The 12,346-nt window shown below is 45.8% G+C and overlaps 1 pseudogene; it reads right to left on the bottom strand.

The window, feature by feature from the left end:
* Nucleotides 1-12,346, bottom strand: part of LOC125755733 (actin, cytoplasmic 2-like) — a 138,326-nt pseudogene that overhangs the window by 29,374 nt on the left and 96,606 nt on the right.

The following is a 12,346-nucleotide window of genomic DNA, read 5'->3' as shown; positions in this document are numbered from 1 at the left end:
TGCTGATGTCACTTCCCACAACATAGTTTTAAATTGGGGGCACCCGTGTAGCTCAGTCAGTTAAGTATCTGCCTTTGGCTCGGTCATGACCTCAGGATCCTAGGATCAAGCCCTAAGTCTCCCTCCCTGCTCTGCCTCTGCCCCTCCCTGTGTTCATCCTCTCTTTCTCTTGCTCTCTCTCTCTCTCTCAAATAAATAAATAAATAAATAAAATCTTAAAAAATTAATAATAATTTTGGGATACCTGGGTGGCTCAGCAGTTGAGCGTCTGCCTTCAGCTCAGGGCATGATCCCTGGATCCAGGATCAAGTCCCACATAGGGCTCCTTGCAGGAAGCCTGCTTCTCCCTCTGCCTGTGTCTTTGACTCTTTCTTTCTGTGTCTCTCATGAATAAATGAATAAAATCTTTATTTAAAAAAAAACATAATTTTAACTTAATTGTGAATGTCCTACATATTGAAAAATAGGCTGAAAAGACAAAATAAGATTTCATTGTTATTTGCTACCAAATTCTATACATTTACAAAAATAGTTATAAAACATGATTAACCACCCTCTGAGTAAATGACACCTGTAGGTCACACCACTTTCTGTTTATATGAAGAAAAGCTTACTTCACTGTAATGAATTGACTTTTAGGAATTAAAGATATAAATTTGCCATGAAGATTCTGGAGAGACTCACAGAACTCAAAATCAGAACACACCTAGACTTCAGGACCCCAGCACTGCCATGAGGTTACCCCCAATTTTCCTGTCCCAGTGCTCTGCATGTCAGCCTCACATGTGGGCTCCTCTCTTTGCAGACTGGCTCCTTCCTCTTCCCCAAGACACATGGAGGGGGGTAAGTGGTTTTCTGAGGGATCCTCAACATTTCATCTCATAATCCCAATGTCCAAGAAATAATTTCTTCTCCTCATTCCACTTGCAAAATTAACAAGAAACAACTCTGTCCTAATTTGGGTCTGGTGATTATTCTTGCAGCCAGGACTGACTATGGCCAGCAGCGGTGTGAAAAAGTATTGGCCCATCCAGACCCAACCAGCCATGGCCAGTGGTGGCAGCCAGGTTGTAACATAGCTGTTCCCCACAACCATAAGGACAGACCCCAAAGAAAAGTATACAGGTAACATAGCAGAATAGACTCTTAACAGGCATGAGGCTGCATTTATTTCAGATTTATTTGCCTTTAAGTTGATAAATTGATATATTCTTCAGCAGAAAAGGTCTGGAATACAGACTATTTATCTCAGAACTAAGTATTTGTCCCTGGTTCACTTCAGTCTCTTTTTTCCTGCACTGAAATCATTCTTGTCCTTCTACATTATTTAAAGAACATGAGAGATTAATAAGGCATGATTTTCTCAACAAGCAGCCTTAGGACAAGAGCTTCATTTTTAATAGACTCTCTGTATTTGGAAACTACTATAATAAGTTGTCTATACAAATATCGAAAGAGAAAGCCATCCTACTCTCGCTTACATGTGTGTTGCTCGTGTGTGTGGCACATAGACAAACTGAAGGCAACTAGCACATCCGCCTTGGTATAGACTGCTATCTTTATACGAAATGCAAATGCTAAATGCATTAGCAGAGACTGTGTTGTAATTTGCTGGCAAATGATGAAAGCCAATGCAAAATGAGACTGCTTAGAGAGCTTGAAGAAAGTACTGATTTTGAATCTTAGTTTATTTAGAAAATGGCAAATTTGGGGGCCAGATTATCTCCCAAGTTGCAGCTACATCTAAAATTCTGGAGGATATTCTGGGTGATTGTGACAGTTGCTGATAGAAAATCCTTGAGAAACATGTTTTCTGTTTATTGCCAATTAAAACCAATTCTGTCAAAAAGCTGATACTAAGAAAAACTCTGAAAATGTCAAGGCACTCGAGTTCCAGGGAAAAAGCAAGCCATTTATGAGAGCTTCTCTTCTTTCTGAGAGGGTTCTCTTAGCAGGGCATCTGGGTGGCTCAGCGGTTGAGCATCTGCCTTTGGCTCAGGTCATGATCCCAGGGTCCTGGGATCAAGTCCCGCATTGGGCTCTCTACAGGGCGTCTGCTTCTCCCTCTGCCTATGTCTCTGCCTCTCTCTGTGTGTCTCTTGTGAATAAATAAATAAAATCTTCAAAAAAAAAAAAAAGGTTCTCTTAGCTAGGGCAAGGGAGGACAGAACCGTCTGCCTTTGTGAGGGGGGCTTGGAGTATAACCACCTGTGCACGTTCTTCAAAGCAGTGTGTCCTGGAGCCCTTTCTAGTTTATTATTCTTACATCTTCCTTTGAGCTCTGGGAGTAGATCATACAGTATGTTGTGATTAAGTGCTCTCAGAGTGATTTTTAAAGTTTAACTAAAGAGAAATGTCAACACCGAAGAGAAGTAACAAGTCCGGATTTCCAAGAAGATAAGTCTCCAAATTTTGTTTAAGATCAAGAATAATCACAGTTCTGCATATGGAGCAACAGCTCAGTGTTTGTTGATGTGAAATGATTTGTAATTTGTTAATTCATTTACAAATAATGTTCAATCCAAGTCCATGATACTCGTTGATGTTGCAGGAACTTAACCTTCCTTAAATGAAAAAAAAAAACTTCAATTCATTTAAGGAGTGGAACTCTTTATAAAGAGATCCCGCCTGTAGTGGTTTTAATTTATTTGTCTTTGTTTTTGTTTTGCCTGTAGTGTTTTCTGTGAATGGATATATCTTGGAGCAGAAGGGAAAGAAAAGGAAGGACAGGGTTAAATTTAGATCACCTCAGCCAGATTTAAAGGGGCCGAGGAGCGTTTGACCTTGCCCCGGATTCAAGGCAGACAGTTTTAGAGAACTCAGCTGCTCAGCAAGAGCTAAGGAGGCAATGAGGCAATGGGTTTGTATAACCACCAGGGAGAGCAAAAGCCCAATCCCAAAAGTGAAGCGGACACATTGGGATCCTTCTATCTCAGCCATCTTATGTTCTTAGAAACAGGAACTGTATGGGTTCTTTATTCTTTGTAATTACATTTAGCAGCTGCTCTAGCCACTCAGACACTTGTTCCTGAGGCATGCGTGGATCAAATATATGCTGCATGCGGGACCCTGGGCTGACTGGATGAAGGAGCCTGCGGCTGGTGGAGGAGCCCAGTGCACAACCCATCCCAGTGCAATCAGCAGCACCAGTATGGAGGGATGATAGGTGTAAGGGGAGCATGGAAAAGGAGGCTTCCCACCTGGGAAACTGGGGAAGCTCCTAGAAGAGATGACACTGGGCCAGGTCTCACAAGCAGAGAAGAGCCTGACAGGCAGGGAACCTGGCTGCCACAGATGTGGGGCACAGGAGGAGGGTGTGCCCAGGAACAGCCCGCTGCTAGATGAAGGGCCCATGCTCCCAGGTGATGACACACCACTCTCCCTCAGGAAAGTGACACCATGGGATTTGTTTTTCATAGGCAGTCCGGCAACAACAGAGTGTGCGTTGGAAGGAGTAGAGAGCAAAGACAAGAATACCTGCTGGTCCTGATTCTATGCAACGAGAAGTGCAGGAAAGACAGGTGGAGATGGGAGCCACGGGAGGGAGAGCTTTGTGAGATGTTTTATAGGACGAATGAACACAGCTTGCTCATGGGTTACCCAGAGCAGGCAAGAGATGGGCCACCGGACATGCTCACACCTTTTGGGAATAATGGTAGACAAATTGGTTAGTAACTAAAAATTAACTGAACTGCACATTAAAAAAATTATTTTTAGAATTCAACTTTGTAAATCAGTTTATAAAAGCAAGGGTGGTGTATGGCACATAGTATCAGCAGTGTTCTAAACACCCTGATTCTGGGACACCTGGGTGGCTCAGCAGTTGAGTGCCTACCTTTGGCACAGATCATGATCTGGGATCCGGGGTCGAGTCCCACATCGGGCTCCCTGTGAGGAGCCTGCTTCTCCCTCTGCCTATGTCTCTGCCTCTCTCTCTCTCTCTCTCTCTCTCTCAGTCTGTCTCATAAATAAATAAATAAATAAATCTAAAAAAAAAAAAAAAACCACTCTGATTCCATAACAACTCTGTGGGGCAAGTACAGCCTCTACTGTCATCTTACAGATAAGAAATGAGGGCACCGAGGTTAAGGAATTTTCCCAAGTCATGGCTGGTCTTTGGCAGAGCTGGCTACAACCCTCTCAAGGCAGAGGCTATGCTATGCTCTCCTGGTCTTCTTTTCTTGGTAAATAAGAACTGGCTAGTATGAATTACTCTGTGACTTGGTAAAGCAAAACAAACCTGGCTTAAAACAGCTTGGCAATGCCCTGTAGAGTGACTGGACCACCTGACCCCACTCCATGGACCAATCATTCCACCTCGAAGCCCAGACCTTGGCCCACAGACCTGGGGCTGCCTCAAAACTGCCAGATTAGCCAAAGCCACGCTTACCTCCTCAAAGCTAACTTTCTAGCACATTGACTCCTTTTTCCAGCAGCCATCCTGTCAGTGTTGACCATGTCTTGGACAGATTGGGAGGAACAGAATCTTATCAAAATGAACCTAAGGCATAACTGACCAGTGGCTTTTTAAAGAGGCGTTTCTCAAATCAAATGCTTCTCTGATGGGTAGCGATGTAGATAATGTGTCTAAAGAGAAAAAAGAATTCAGTGTCGTGCAAGGGACATAGTTTTTATTGTTTTTTTTTAAAAAGATTTTGTTTATTTATTCATGAGAGACTTAGAGAGAGAGGGACACAGGCAGAGGGAGAAGCAGGCTCCCTGTGGAGAGCCCGATGTGGGACTCAATCCCAGGACCCTGGGATCACGACCTGAGCCAAAGGCAGATGCTCAACCACTGAGTCATCCAGGTGTCCCAGGAACATAATTTATAAATGCACATTTTTTTTAATGAGATAGAATCCACATACCAAGAAGTTGTACAATCATCACTACTACCCAATCTCAGAACACTTTATCACCCCCCAAAAAATCCTCTTACCCATTAGTAGTAATTCCTCATTTCTCCCACCCGCTGACAACCCACAAATCTGCTTTCTGACATAGATTGGCCTATTCTGGGCATTTCATGTAAACAGAATCATACACTATGTGGTCTTTTATGATCGGTTTCTTTCATTTAGCACATCTTTTTTGATTTTTAAAGATTTTATTCATTTATTCATGAGAGACACACAGAGAGAGGCAGAGATATAGGCAGAGGGAGGAGCAGGCTCCCTGTGGGGAGCCTGCTGTGGGACTTCATCCCAGGACCCCAGGAATCACGACCTGAGCCAAAGGCAGATGCTTAACCGCTGAGCCACCCAGGTGCCTCTAGAAGACTATTTTCAAGATTCATCCATGTTCAGCCTGTGTCAGTATTTCATTCCTTTTATGGTTGAATAATATTCCATTGTGGGGATAGACCACCCTTTGTGTATATATTCATCTGTTGATGGACATTAGGACCGTTGCATTTTTTGTCTATTATGAATAAAGCTGCTGAGGACAGTCATAGGCAAATTTTTGTGTGGACATATATTGTCATTTCTCTTGGCTCCTTTGCCTTTATCAGCAGTGCCAGTTACCAGTCCCAGCTGACCCTCCTGACCTATTGTCAGAAGGTCAATACTAGCCTAACGTTTTGTCATGATGCCTGTCACCCACCTCATTCATCTCATCATGTGGGTATTTTCTCATGTCACATCAGCACAAGAAGAAGAGTACACAGTACAATAAGACATTGTGAGGGAGAGACCACGTTCCACATAATCTTTATTATAGTATAGTGTTATAATTGTTCTATTTTATTATGAATCTTTGTTGTTTATCTCTTAATGTGCCTGATTTATAAAGCTAACATTATCACAGGTATGTACTACAGGGAAAATATAGCATACACAGGGTTCCACATTGTCTGTGGTTTTCTGTGGTTTCAGGCATCCATGGGGGTCTTAGAAGGATCCCTCGAAGACAAGGGTGGCTACTAATTACTTAAGAGTAGAATTGCATATGGAAATAGGATGTAGTATTTAAAATGGGAAATTTAGAAGAACCCAGTAAGTTATAGACCTAGATGACTGCCTACAGCTGTCCCACTACTTAACAGCTGTGTGACTTCAAGCAAACCAAGTGACTTCTCTGAATTTCCTGCTGTTTTTGTTATTTTGTATGCTAAATTTCTTCAATGAGAACCATTTGCCTCTTCGTTGTGTGGATCAACTGTTTGAGTCTGTGTAAGTGTCTATGCTTGGTGTGCGGTTCTTGAGAGATCATCACTATACCCTATGTCAGGGAGGGTGGCCATTGACAGGGACATGCTGGGAACAGCACCCCTGCCACCCTGCAGCCCCAGAGAATCCTTTTCCTTCCCAGCCAGAAGCCCGACTAAAAATGATCTCATGAAAGGCTCTAGCTGGGATCATGCCTTAAAGAGTTAGCTTCTGAGGTAACTAGGAGAAGAAATAAATCTTTCAAGCACAGTTGTAAGCCAGAGTGAGTGATATTTTCCCCCAGGGCCTTTCCGAAAGCCCCTTATATATTACACTATTTAGGTGGCTGGCCACCCCGGCTGTGCCCAGAATGCATCTGATACATATTCTTGCCCAAGAAAACACTTCTCCTGGTGGAAATGCCCCCTGAGAGCCACTCATTAATGTGGGGATGAGGCTATGGTAGTGTTCCTACTGACGTAAACGCTAGCTAATTTACCCCCCAATACGTTTACATACAGATCTGTGTATCCATTTAACTGAACTAATACAATAAGTCCTTTAGAAGGGCCAAAAAATGTGTCCCTGCCAACTTGATTTTTTTTTAAGATTTTATTTATTTATTCATGAGAGACACAGAAAGAGAGGCAGAGACATAGGCAGAGGGAGGAGAAGCAGGCTCCATGCAAGGAGCCCAATGTGGAACTCGATCCTGTAAATCCGGGATCAGGCTCCGAGCCATGTTCAGCCTCACTTCTATCATTAAGAACTCTTGTATGCCCTGCATCCTAACGTTAGGAGTCAGCTCCATGTCAGCAGGCACACCTTGGCCGATGGCCGGCTCTGTCAACTTGCATACATTCTTAACTTGGCTGGGCTTCAGTCTCCTCACCACTACCATGGGTGGTACCATGGGGCAGTAGCAGTACCAACCTCATAGGGCTGGTAAGACGAGAAAATGGGAATTTAAGCCCCTGGGAAATATAAACCCCTGGGAAAGTGCCCGGAGCACAGGAGGTGCTCCTGAAATGTCAGCAGTTACTCACCTGAAGGCCAATTTCCACCTTGCTCCTACCTTGGAAAAGTCTGGAAAATGACCATTGATATGCTGTCGTTACCGACTCTCGCCAGTAGGGGCCACCCAACCTACACAGCTGAGGCGACGTCCCGTCCAGACGCAGCTGGGAATAGACCATGTGGCAAGTTCCACTGTGCTTCCTTCTCTCCCCACCACCTGTTTGGAAAAGGCAAAGGTGCCGCGGTGCAGATGGAAGAGCAGAAGGGCAGGCCCAGGAGCATGGGAAGAGAAGCTGGGTTTGTAGCTGGTGGTGCATATGTTGATTTTAATTCCATGGTTTCTTCCAGGATTAGCTGAAAAGCATCCACCTAGCCTAGCTGGTGTAGTCACCTCCTGAACAGGGGATATGGTCCACATGAAATCACTTTCCTTTCACCTTCCTCCACCAGCCAGATCGTTAATCTATTCCCTGGACTTGAGCATGCGATGGACCACCTGCCCCAGTCCTGCTGATATTTCTAGGTTGAGCTCACAATCCACCTCTTCCAGGAAGCCTTCCCTGATCTCCCTAGTCCAACAAACTCCTCTGCTGAGCATCTCAGAGGATGAGTGCCTTTCCACAATCAGGCACTGTCTCCAATGTTGCCTGTCAGATACTTACTTTTCATGTGACTCCCAAGGACAGGGACACACCTCATTTGTCCCCCATATAGGAGTCAGTGCAGGGTCCTGCATGGAGCTCAGTAGATACTGACCATGGAATGACCAGAGAAGGGCCAGGAGTTTGGTGGGCGTGCAAGAATGAATGGATGTTCTTTAATCTCCACCCCATACACAAAAATTCCCACTCCAAATCTGACCTTGCCCATGGGTTTGACTGATGAGCCATTCTCTCCAATGCTGTAGTCAAAATATGACAAGTACAGGCTCATACAGTCATGTCTTAGGTAGGAAGTGTGCGGTCTGAGCCTTGGGTCCCTTCCACTCTCCCAACGGCATGCATTACATTTTTCCATTGTGGTTGACCTGACTTATTTAGTATTCCATGAGATTGTTGGCTGCCAGCTCTGCATATGGGAAAACAGAGGTGCCCCTGCCCTTGGGGAATTTGCAGGTGAGCCTAAGCCAAATTGCTGAAGCTTTGCATGGAGTTTCAGTCTCCTTATCTGTAAAATGGGTGTGCCCTGTGTGTTCTCCTGCTTTCTCTCGCCCGCATCGGGAATCTGACTTTAGTTTAAGTCAGTTTCCTAAACCTTATCTCTTATGAAATGAAATACTTTGTTCTCTCATAAAAGGCAATGAACACACCAAAACCAACTGGGAGATTTCAAGGTGGGGTGGGATGAAGGGTTACTGTTCCTTTCTTCCCTCTCAAAACATTCTGATTACTTCTCTTTAGAAGGTAAAGTATTATTGTCTCAAAAATAGCATTTGAGACCCGGGCGGCTCGGTTGGTTAAGCGTCTGCCTTCAGCTCAGGTCATGATCCTGGGGTCCTGGGATCAAGCCCCACATCGGGCTCCCCGCTCCTCGGTCTGCTTCTCCCTTTCCCTCTGCCTCTCCCACCACTTTGTGCTCTCTTTCTTTCTCTCTCTCAAATAAATAAAATATTTTTTTAAAAAAACATTTGAATGAATCTATATCTCTAACACCTGCTAAGCTGTTGACCTGAATTGAACGTGTCTTAGCTGTACGTTCAGATAATACATCCCAAGGTAGGGACCATGCCCTATTATTCTGTCCAGAACCTGCCAGCACAGGGCCAGGGATTTTTTTAAGTGCAAGAAGTTGTGGGATGAAGAGATGAGGTGAATGACTGGACTGCCTGTAACCAGGACCCAGCCAGCCCGGGATTGATTCACGGCACCAACCTGCTCTCCCACAAACACGGTCTGCTGGAAACCAAACCAGCGTGATTAAACTGTCCACAGCCCGGAAGCTCAGTCCATGCTTCAGGGGAGCTGTGTGAGTGGAGAAGAAGACACGATCTATATCTGGCCAGTGACTCAGATGACTCAGAGGACTGGCCCACCGCAGAGGGCGCGGGAACATGTCTGGGCAGCACGGGAGCTGCTGGCCGCCTCTAGACCCTGGGGGCCCCCGTGAGCTGTTTCCCAGGCCCAAGGAGCCACACTTCCCTCAGCTACTGCCTGGTGCTTTTGGAAAGGGTGGCAGGAAAAGGAGGAACCCAGAGCTGGGCGACACAAGGAGGGGAAGCCAGACCTTCTCAGCCATCAGAGCACTGTTGTGGCATCGACAGACTCTCCCCTTTCCCCTCAAATAGAAACTTGGTTTCAGGAAGGGGATAAATCAGATCATTAGCCTGGAGGTCCAAATAAGTAAGCATGCCACACTCTACTGTCTGGCTCTTATCAGGGGGCGAGAGACTTGGAAAGCAAAGACTCGGGCAGCCTGGGTGGCTCAGTGGTTTAGGGCCTGCCTTCATCCCAGGGCATGATCCTGGAGTCCCAGGATCGAGTCCCGCATCAGGTTCCCTGCATGGAGCCTGCTTCTCCCTCTGCCTGTGTCTCTGCCTCTCTCTTTTTCTCTTTCTCTCTCTCTCTGTGTCTCTCATGAATAGATTTTTTTAAAAAAATCTTAAAAAAAAAAAAAAGAAAGAAAGCAAAGACTCTGTTGAGCAAGACCATGTGAAGGTGTCACCAGGACATAGATGGGGGCCTCAGGAAAAAGAGGCTCCTTCCTCACTCCTAATAACCAGGCTGGTTAGAAGCCCCTTCCTTTGTCTTTTTTTCCTGGCTCAGTCACATGAGTTCTTCATGTACAGGGTCGGTGGTGCTAGAGGGAGAGCTGGCTCAGCCTCCCAGCACATCCCCTGGGGGACCTGGACTCTCAGCCCCCCTTCACCACCAGCAGCTCTGATGAGAGAAAACCTCTCTGAAGGCCTGATAGGCGAGGGAGGCCAGTTTAGGTTTCTCTCTAAGTCAGCATGACTGTTGTCTAAACTTTGTTCAAACCTAAAGCCCGATATGCAGCCTGCCACGCCTGCACTGTCTGACTGCTTTGCAAATGAGCAGTCTAAAGGAAAATCATCTTGTCCTTGACATAGGGATCAGTGCTCCCACTCCCTGCATTCCTTAACAGTCAAACTCGTGATTCCTGCCTATATGCTCATCTGTAATCTCTTGGCTTTAACAAGACGTAGAGAGTATATAACCCCTTAAAAACTATTCATTCTCTGGAGCACTTTTTCCCTGGGAAGTGCACGTTTCTGGGGCAGCTGTCCTGACTTGGCTCGAATAAGTTTCCTGTCTTACTTCCAGAGATTCTAAAAGGTTTGTTCATTTGCAGCCCAGTCTGGCCATTCACCTCCCAGTGTTCATATACATCCTGACTCCTCGATTCCCCTCTAAGTTCAGCTGAGGTCCCATCGTCCTTTATAACCTGCAGTGGCAACAAGACTGTGGGCAACGGACTTCATTTCTGCTTGACCTTGGAATGAGTTTTTGCATTGGACCATCAGGGAGTTTGATATGCAGGGATTTCTCCTAGCAGTGAGATCTAATCCTACCCCTGCAAGAACTGGGCCCTTTTCAGAACTAGATGATGAATATGGAAATCACCTCACTTGAGAAGACACTCAGTGTCTCTGCTCCTGCACCCAGGTGCCCGCAGTCATGGAAAGGGCAGCTCTCCGCTGGTGGCCTAGAAACCAAGGCTCCTGATTATGGGGGACAGACTCAGAGAGGCCTGGAGAACAAGCTTTCCTGCTTAGGCCCCTCTGGTCCCCTGGCTCCTCAGCCAGTGTAAGGAACTGATTCACAACCCCTGCTTTCATTTGGTGCAAAATGGCTCACTTTCTAGGCTAACTACAGTTCAACCACTGGGATCTGCAGAGCGTCCAGCCCTACCCCATTTGACTGCGATGGTGGGACATACCACCTAGCCAGTCACCCTGGCCACTGACTATTGGTATGAGGGTTAGGACCTCGCTGGTGGTGCATTTACTTTGAATTTACATGTAACTCCTTCTAGGCAATGGTGCAGCGTAGAAGAAGACAAGAATCTAGTTTGGTTTTATAGGTTTTATTGAGAAACAGACTTCACGTTAATGACTTGCCCTACTAGATGACAGAGCACTTGGCTCACCTGTTGGAACCTCAACAACTGTCTCCCCTGAACAAGTGCAGTAGCTCATAATGGTCTTAGGGCACCCCCTCTTGGGATTCCCAACATACCCTCTACTCTGCTGCTCAGCTGAGTTCAATCTGGTCATGCCACTATTCTATTTAAAACCTTCCATTGTTTCTTCCCATGGCTCATAGGATAAAAACCAGACAATTAATGTGACCTTGATACTTCACTAGATCTCCTCATTTTATACTATGTCTCCTCTGCCTCCCTTGTGCCCCAGCCAAATTGGCCTTCTCTTGGTTCCTCTGTCCTATTCCCTAGCTCCCACCCCAGGGCCTTTGCATATGCTATTCCCTCTACCCCTGCTTTTCTACTCACCTTCACTTCAACTCCTTCTTCAGAGTTCAGCTCAAGTGTCACTTCCTCACAAAATCCCTCCCTGACCACCAAGATAGGGGCAGGTCCCTGCACCTCATGTTTCCCAGCCTCTCACTTCTCCTCTGCAGCACTTAACTTAGTTGTGATGAGATCATGGTGCAGTCAGTTGTTTTTATCTGTGCCCCTCAGTAGAATATAAGCTTTACAAGGCAAGATGGTGTCTTGCTCATCTCTGTGATCACCACTCCTTGTATTCAGTCCCAGGGTACATAGTTATACAAATATCTGTTGAATTATTAAATGAGAGAATCGGATATGCCATGTTACAAAACATCAGTGAATTTGCTATCAAAATTCCTTCTGGACTACGAGAAAGGAAACGCCCATGCAAGCTCCAGGCATGTTACCTTCATGCTGAGAAGGGTCTAGCTGTCACCTTGGACAGCTGTCAGCCTGCAGATGGTGGAGAAGCCAGTGGCTTGCTTAAAGCCTCACTCCTCTACTCTTCCCCACTGTCCCTCATGGAAAAGCTGACCAGATCCATGTAGGGGCCTTTGGGGTGAGTGGAAGGAGAACTGATAATTTTCAAATAGTAGTGGTTCCCTAGCCTCACATCGAGAGGCCCATGAATTGTAGCATCACTGAATGAGCCCTAGTCAGGGATTCAGGGATCTGACGGGCTGCATTGGGGTCAGGGTGAGGGGAGCATT

The sequence above is a fragment of the Canis lupus genome, chromosome 1 (assembly GCF_003254725.2).
Source record: "Canis lupus dingo isolate Sandy chromosome 1, ASM325472v2, whole genome shotgun sequence".
Lineage (NCBI taxonomy): Eukaryota > Metazoa > Chordata > Mammalia > Carnivora > Canidae > Canis > Canis lupus.
Note: the sequence above shows the minus strand (reverse complement) of the source record. Positions and strands in the feature narration are given on the sequence as shown.